Source organism: Epinephelus lanceolatus, chromosome 21, assembly GCF_041903045.1.
Source record: "Epinephelus lanceolatus isolate andai-2023 chromosome 21, ASM4190304v1, whole genome shotgun sequence".
Classification (NCBI taxonomy): domain Eukaryota; kingdom Metazoa; phylum Chordata; class Actinopteri; order Perciformes; family Serranidae; genus Epinephelus; species Epinephelus lanceolatus.
In genome coordinates, this window is record NC_135754.1 from 22,802,766 (window position 1) to 22,811,492 (window position 8,727).

The window sequence follows — 8,727 nt, forward strand, 5'->3', positions numbered from 1 at the left end:
ATTGCCTTCTTTTTCCCACTTTTCTTTTATATACCACGTATTTCCTGATTTGGGATGGAGTACATCTTTATATAGTTTAGAGATAATCTTAGTACACGGAGATTCTGATACTGACAAAAGAATTTTCAGAATTCCTGTTTCTACTTTACCTACATTTGGTCTCAGATTCTGGTTAAAATAGTTTCTAACTTGGAGATATCTATAGAAATCCTTTTGCTCAAGATTGTATCTCTTCTTTAAGAATTCAAAACTATGGAATGTCCCCTCCTTAGTAAATGAGTAATAGTTTGTTAGGCCTTTAGCAGCCCATTTTTTAAATCTGCCATCAGATCTGTTTGGAATAAAGTCAGTGTCATAAGCACACCATCGCAGTAGTTTAATTGAGTCATTTAAATTACAAGTTTTTACAATTTCCTGCCAGGTTTTCAATAATATATTTAACCAAGGGTTGCTTATGTTCAATTGTTTATTTAAAAGTTCATTATCTGCAATAGTAGCTTCAATAGGTATCCCTTCTAGTAAGGCATTTTCAACTTCTTTCCAACATGCAGAATAATCTGGGGTACATAAGCAGATCAATGGCCTCAGCTGTGCTGCCAAGTAATATTCTCTTAAGGAGGGGAGACCCATACCCCCCCTCTCTTTACTCAGTTGTAAGGTCTCAAACCTGATCCTGGGTTTTTTCTCCTGCCATAAATACCTGGATATCATCATATCCCATTCTATGAATTGTTTGGTTGGTATTGGCACTGGAAGATTTTGGAAAAGATAGAGCAATCTTGGCAGAATGTTCATTTTAATGGACTCCACCCTGGAGCTTAAGCTCAAAAAAGGGATAACCTTCCAACGTGAAATATCGGATTTCAACTGGGAATTTAAGGGGTTATAATTCAAATCAAATAATTTTGTAATATCCTTTGTTAAGTTTACCCCTAAGTATCTGATTGATTCTGCATCCCATTTCATTTTGTATTTGCTTCTGATGTGATTAGGTGGGTAATAATTAAAGGTGATTACCTGTGTTTTTTGTATATTAAGTTTATATTCTGAGTACATCCCATACTGTTCTAGCAGGTTCATAAGCTTTGGAAGTGACTGAGTGGGTTGTGATAAATATATCAATACATCATCCGCAAATAAGGCCAATTTATTTTCTCCTGATGGCATATTTATTCCTTTAATGTCTGTATTTTGTCTGATCCATTGAGCCAAGGGCTCAATAAATAGAGAGAAGAGGAGAGGTGAGGCACAGCAGCCTTGTCTGGTTCCTCTTTCAAGGATGAATGGATTAGATAAGTCACCATTAATTTTTATTTTTGCAGACGGTTTGTCATATAAGGCTTCAAATACTTCAATAATAGATTTATGAAAGCCGAATCTTTCTAAAATTTTATACAAAAAAGACCACCTGACCGAATCAAAAGCCTTTTCGGCATCTAGGCTAATAATGGCTGATTCTATTCCTTGTTCAATAATCTGATCTATAATATGCAAAGTTCTCCTAGTATTATCCTGTGTTTGTCTTTGTCTCACAAAACCAGTTTGGTCGAAGTAGATCAGATCTGGTAATATATTATCAATTCTCTTGGACAGTATAATTGTAAATAATTTATAGTCAATATTCAATACACTAATTGGCCGGTAATTGCTGCACTCCAACTTGTCTTTTCCATCTTTTGGTAACACAGAAATAATGGCATATCTCCAGGAGGCCGGAATTTCTTTCTTCTTCAACACCCAATTAAAAGTTCTCAATAGTACTGGAGCCAGTGATTCTTTCATAGTCCTGTACCATTCAGAGGTGAAGCCATCTGCGCCCGGCGACTTCCCTGTTTTCAATTTACTTATTGCTGTATTTAATTCTCCTATTCCTATTTCAGACAATAGTTTGTCATTTTGTTCGTTGGTAACGGTAGGTAAGTTAAGAGTGGCTAAAAATGATTCAATCTGAAGGTCATTATTCATTTTTGGTTGGGAGTACAACGATTTATAGAACATTTCAAAACTTTGCTGAATTCTCTCTGTATGTGTCTCAATGTTCCCAGAGTAAGGATTTCTTATTTTATGTATTGAATTGTCTGCTTGTTGTTTGCGTAATCTGTAAGATAGGAGTTTGAGAGATTTTCCACCAGCTTCATAGTAACGTTGTTTTGTAAATAACAGCATTTTCTGGATTTCTGAAGTATTGATTTCATCTATTTCCTTTTTTATTTTGTTCATTTTTAATCTGGTTTCCTTATTTAGAGTCTCTACATGGTCTCTTTGTAATTCTTTTAATTTCTCTTCCAAATTAATGAGCCTTTCTTTTCTGAGTTTCTTTTCATACGACGAGATAGCTATTATTTTCCCTTGGAGTACCGCTTTCAGTGCATCCCAGAGCACAGATGGCGTCACCTCCCCATTATCATTTAGCTCCAGATATGTTTTAATTTCTTTCCTAATTTTTTCTTTAATCTGTGGGTTGTTTAGAAGGTTTGAATTCAGGCGCCAAGGTAAAGATCTTGGTTTATTGTCTAAATTTATTGACATGTATATAGGGCTATAGTCAGATAAGGCAATCGGACCAATATCACATTGCTTTATTTTGTGAAAATCCTTACTAAAGGTGAAAAAATAATCTATTCTGGAGTAGACTGCGTGGGGTGAGGAGAAGTGGGTAAAATCTCGGCCGGACGGGTACAATTCTCTCCAAACGTCGATAATTCCCACTTCTTTCATCAAAGCATTCACTTTCTTGCTGATTGCATTTGAGTCTGACTTTCTATTGGAGGAGTCTAATCGAGAATTCAAACGAATATTAAAGTCTCCTCCACTGATTAAGATGCCCTGGCTTTTTGTAGTCATTATTTCAAATATTTTCTTGTAAAATAGCCAATCACTTCCGGGAGGGACATAGACATTTAGGAGGCTCATTATGGCTCCGTTGATTCTCCCAGTAACCAAAACAAATCTTCCTTCTTTGTCCCTAATTTCTGACACGTGTTCATATTTAACTTGACCAGATATCAATACAGCCACTCCTCTGCGCCGTCCTGATTTGTGAGAAGATGAGTATATGTATTTGAAACCCATTCTGTTTAGCTTATTATGCTCTAAATCACTTAAATGCGTTTCCTGTAGGAAAGCGATTTGAATTTTTTCTTTTTTTAATTTGGATAAAATTTTCCCTCTTTTGATTGGACTGTGTAAACCATTAACATTAAAAGAAGCTACTTTTAAAGTTTTACCTTGCATGTATGTGAACAAAAATCAGCCTCCATATACTTCCTAGGAAAGCCCCCCTTCCCTGAAGGAACTGACAGGGAGTGAACATAGAAAAACAACATTGAACCAAAAATGTAAAACAGATAAACATGTAATATAACAAAGCTGTGTATGGCTTCCACTTCAGAGGTCTTTGTTGTGACCCTGTTCAAGTCTCTAGGGAAAGCCCCTCCCCGTGTCCAGAAGAGGGGGCCCTTACTCAGGTTAGCTGCATCAGAGTCCCTTATTGCCCCCTGTGATTCTTACATTTTGTAAATAACATTATTAACCAGAATAACCAGGTAATATAGCCTTTTCCCCATTTAAATTTAGGTTTTTATATTTGTAAATGCACCTACCCGATCCATCAGACATTGGGGGGAAAAACATCAAAAAGGGGGGCTCATCTACCAGACAAAAATGACCAATCTTAGCTTAAGTTGTTGGAGGTGAGGTCCACCTGAAAGACTGCAGTCTCTCCTTGAAGTTAGACTCTCGTCTGGGGTGGGATGCGCGTCTCCCCCTTCGCTGGCTGCTCCTCTCCCACGTCAGCTGCTGCAACTTGTCCATCAGAGTCTCTGGAGGTTTGATGATCTCCACCGGGTATCCTCTGTTTGACATGTCAATTGCCGCTTCCTCGGCGCTCTCGTAGATCCGGGTTTCATCGTTATATTTAACTTTAAGCCGCGCTGGGTACAGGGTTTGGAAAGGGATCTGGCGATCCTTCAGGATCTTGCGTATTTCTGTATATGCCCTTCTTTTCTGAAGAATACGCGGTGCGTAGTCGTTATCCAGGTTTATTCGCCTCCCTTGCCAGGTAAAGCCCCTTTTCTGCCAAGCTGCGCGGAGAACATTTTCCTTTGTTTTGAAGCTGAGGAATCTCACCAGGATGGATCTTGGAGCTGCGTCCTCAGGTGGCTGTGGACCGAGAGCGCGGTGCGCTCTCTCCAGCTGCAAAGGCGTCTCGTCGGGTATGTCGAGATTTTCGCGGAGTAACTTTTCCACAAATGAAGTCATGGATTGAGACTGCTTTTCGGCTCCCTCGGCGACCCCGTAGATCCGTATGTTTTCACGTCTAGAACGGCTCTCCTGGTCGGTTATTTTAGCATCTAGCGAGTTGTGTAGCTTTAGCATTTCTGCTAAAATATCCTCAGTGTTTTGGACTCGTTCCTCGACTTTCATTATTCGCTCTTCTGCCTCGTCTAGTCTTACGTTAGTCTTTAAAATTTCCCCCTTAATGTCCTCCAACTGTTGCTTGTTGTCCTGGCGAAAACCCCTCAGTTCCTGAAGGATCAAGTCCAGATCAGCCTTCTCTTCACCTGGCATTATATTAGCTTGTTTGCTAGCGGTGGTCTGCGTGTCACCTCGTGGTCTTTCGTCGTCATTTATTTCTGGCTGCTGAGTCCCCTTCTTGCCCTTCTGCCTGGTATCCATCGTTACCCCCGTTTTAACAAAGTCTATAAAGTTGAAATTTCGCTTTCTTGGGGGAAGTTCAATGACTTTCTAGAGGGTGCAGTCGGGAGCTCCTAAACTAAGCTGCCATCTTGTCGGTGTCCAACCCGGAAGCAAGAAGAATGTCACTTTTATAGAATTGGCTTCTTTATTTTATAATGTATGATTAAAGTCTACATCAACAAATGTTAACCATAGAATCGTATTGAATCGTATCATTCCTACACTGTATCGAATCGTTCTGTATTAAAAATATATCGTTTTTGAATCGTATCGTAACCCGTGTATCTAAATACGTATCGAATCGTCTATCACAGAGAGATTCCCAAGCCTAGTATTAACCTGAACATGTGGAGGAACGTTATGTTCAGTGATGAGTCCAGATTCTGCCTACGGCAGTTGGATCTTAGGGTCAAAGTGTGGAGAAGATGTGGAGAATGCTTTGCTGATTGCTGCACCTACAGAGTAACTTTTTTGGTGGAGGCAGTGTGATGGTGTGGGGTGGCATCTCCACACCATCTCTCCACTGTAAAAACGAGGCTTGTCATCTTTGGAGGCAATCTCAATGCAGAGAGATATGGAGATGAAATTCTGAAACCAGTGACAATCCCATTTCTCCACAGTCTGGGACCAAACTACCGAACTCTATCCTCCAAGATGACAATGTTCGCCCCCACAGAGCAAGGTTTATCAGACACTACCTCCAGAATTTGGGAGTGGAGAGGAAGGAATGGCCTGCCAACAGTCCTGACCTCAACCCCACTGAACACTTGTGGGATCAGCTTGGGCCTGCTGTTCGTGCCAGAGTGACCAACACAACCACGTTGGCTGACTTGCGACAAATTCTGGTTGAAGAATGGGATGCCATCCCACAGCAGTGTGTGACCAGGCTGGTGACCAGCATGAGGAGGAGGTGCCAGGCTGTTGTGGCTGTGTATGGTTCTTCCACATGCTACTGAGGCTCTTGTTTGTTAAATTAATAAATTGTCAAATTGCCAATATGTCTTGTTTCTTCAGACTTCAATCATCCAATCCACCAAACAACACCAAACAAGAGTCAACAGCAAAATAAGCTGTTTGGCATTGGCAGAGAAGATTTGGCAAATTTTTCATGGGTGTAACCCACATACTCAGCTCTGCTGCTCATCCCACAAATGCATGTTCCTTACAGATGTGAGCACCATTTAAAAGGGAAACAAACAGGCTTTCCAACGGTATAAGATGTATTGCCAAGAAGCATTGTTACAACAAAGAAATAATCTACCAAACACAAATGTACTTATTTTTGTGCTTAATTTAGAACAATAGCAAAACACCAGGGAGAAGAAAATGTAATCATAATTACTGTGCACATTATATTTTTATGACTTAAGTTACTGTGTTATTTATATTATTATATATATTAATATGCTGTGACATGGCTATTTTGCAGAGAGTGAAGCCTCTGTGATTACAGCTTGTGTTCAGGTCTGTGAGACTAAAAAAAAACAAAATTGTCTTGAATAATAATTCAGACTTTAAAAATGACAACTTAATTTTGTTTTCTTCACAGGAACCAAAAGGTTAAAAGGTTGTCGTATACCCTGAAAGGCCTCACAACCCCTGTGAAGCTTTGGCGACCCTTGGTAGGGGTCAGGACCCCCAGGTTAGGAACAAGTGTGCTAGATAGCAGTGTTGAGGGCCGTTTGACTCTTCCACTCCAATTTAACAACATATTGCTTGTGTGTTACAGGTAAACTGTGACAAATACTAATACAGATCACACTGTTCTGACTGCGTAAATAAGTAAACAGATTAAAATCTATTTCTGTGGTGTTGCCTCACTTTCTCATTACTGTCATAATGTTGATGTCTGTCCTTGATGAGTGACTGTGCTTATGAGTGAATCCCAGATGAGAATTTCCAAGTTAATGGCACACTGGATTTCCATCGATTGCTCAACAAGGCACTACAAAAAGGGAGCTCACGACCTGCAGAGCACATCTGAGGAATCAGCACAGCAGTGGGACAGTTTACCAGGTGGAATATCTTTTCTCTTTTACCTCAAGTACCTTTCTGTATGTGTCTGATAACAGAGCTCACAAAGTCACAGCTGAATGTTGCATTTGATTTCTGACACATTTCCACCTTTGCTTTATTCACACAGAGATCAGTGTGCTCTTGTGGTGTTGCTGGTTGTCAGCCAGGGTGAGTTCATGTACAGGAAACACTACAAACCTGCAGCTGATTAATAACACCTGGAAATTAATATCATGTTTCCAGTGCGTCTGTTCTGAGCAGATTTTAGAGCTAAACACATCTGAACATCATTTTATTTTTTCTTTTCCAGGTGAAGCCTTGAGGTGCTACTGTGGAGGTCGTACACACTGTTCAAGCCGTGTACAGACCTGCTCTGGTTCAAATAAAGTCTGTGCCAGAATCACCTTTACGCATGGTGAGTACAGGCTGTTCCTTCTGTGTACTAGAGATGTGCGTGATTAGTCGTCTAAACGATTAAACGTCCGCCCCTCGCTAGTCAGCACTCGGCACCACAAATATTAATCTGTAAACCAATTAGTGTTTTATTCATGTTCAAGGCCGCTCAACTGTCATGCAGCTGCCTGGCACTAGTGGGTGCTACAGAGCCATCAGACAGTAGTCCCCTCCCCAGGGTAATGCTCAGGAAGACAGGAGTTTTAAAACAGCACGGTGGGAAATTGGAGAGATTTTCTCTCACAAAACCAGTGCAATTTGGAAGGATTTTGACCTAGAAAATGAAAACAAGGTAGCCACACTCAGACCAATTTGACACTGTTCACCTGGAGACGCTGTGATCCCACCCGGTCTGAGAAGATAACCCAGCTCATCACGACAATGACCTCGCAAGATATGCTTCCACTTGACGTCGTTGAAGGTAAAAGCTTCAGGAAGTTAATGGAATATGTTGAGCCTGAATACACTGTGCTGAGACCTTTATTTAGACTAGTCGACTAGTCTAGTCATCAAGGAAATTAGTCGCCAGGAACATCTCTGGACCAAGGACAAACATCCATCACATGGACCCGTCCTTTGAAAACTTGTACATGTTGTCTAATAATCCATGTTCTTTGTCCATGTTTCTACAGATTACAGCTACTTCCAGAGTTGCTATGATGCAAGAGCCTGCAGGGGACTGGTTAATTCAAGTGGATACTCCGGCAGATGCTGCTTGACTGATCTGTGCAACTGATAAATGAACATCATGTGACACATCTGTCAGTAATAATGATCATCTTCAGCCATGTCTTGTGTACTTTAGTGTTGTCATAATAAAGATCAATCAAGTTGCAACTTCTTATGTCTTTATCCAATGGTATTCCAAAACAACATAAATCTGAAATCTTTTATTCTGGAAAATAACAGACTTTTGTTTTGTTTGGTAAAGTCAAGTCTTAGGGTCAGACAGCGACATTATTACAATTCCTGCAGAATCACAACTTCATATCAGAGGCCAGTCATCACTGAGCAGCACAAATGAGCTTTGTCCTAGCTTCTTTTGAACAAGGCACTGCCCCCTTGTGACACAAATGGAACTACATGACCTTGATGAAGAAGAGGGAAACAATTTCATTTGCAAATGGGATCCAAAGACGAGTAAGACCAAGAACCCATTAACTATCCACCTGGTCAGATCATGGTATGAGGTCCATAGAATCATTGGTGTGAGGAATTATTTGTCACCCAAAACACCTTTGTGGAAAAACAAACTCATACCAATGATCTCTGATAATAACATTTTTGAGATTTGGTGTGACAGAGGAAAAGACACATTGAGCAATGTTACAGTAATAATATTTTCATGTCCTTTGAACAGCTAAAAGCAACAAACACTTCCTCTCTTATCTGCAACTTAGAGCCTTTATTAAAAAAAGTCTGGGGGAACAAATGACCCTACCTGACCTGACAAAGGTGGACGAACTGTTCTACAGTCACAAAGGTTCAAGGCAATTCAATAGTAGGGTTTATGTAATGATGATTAAAGAATGCCCAAAACATAATGAAGAGAGATGAAGA

General features: G+C 40.2%; 1 long non-coding RNA gene across 1 annotated transcript; it reads left to right on the forward strand.

Annotated features, from left to right (window-relative positions):
- Positions 1-6,858: 6,858 nt before the first annotated feature.
- Positions 6,859-7,575, forward strand: LOC144459441 (uncharacterized). The gene is made up of 3 exons (XR_013488422.1): positions 6,859-6,882; positions 7,025-7,129; positions 7,272-7,575. It is a non-coding gene; the product is annotated as an uncharacterized LOC144459441 (long non-coding RNA).
- Positions 7,576-8,727: the final 1,152 nt, after the last annotated feature.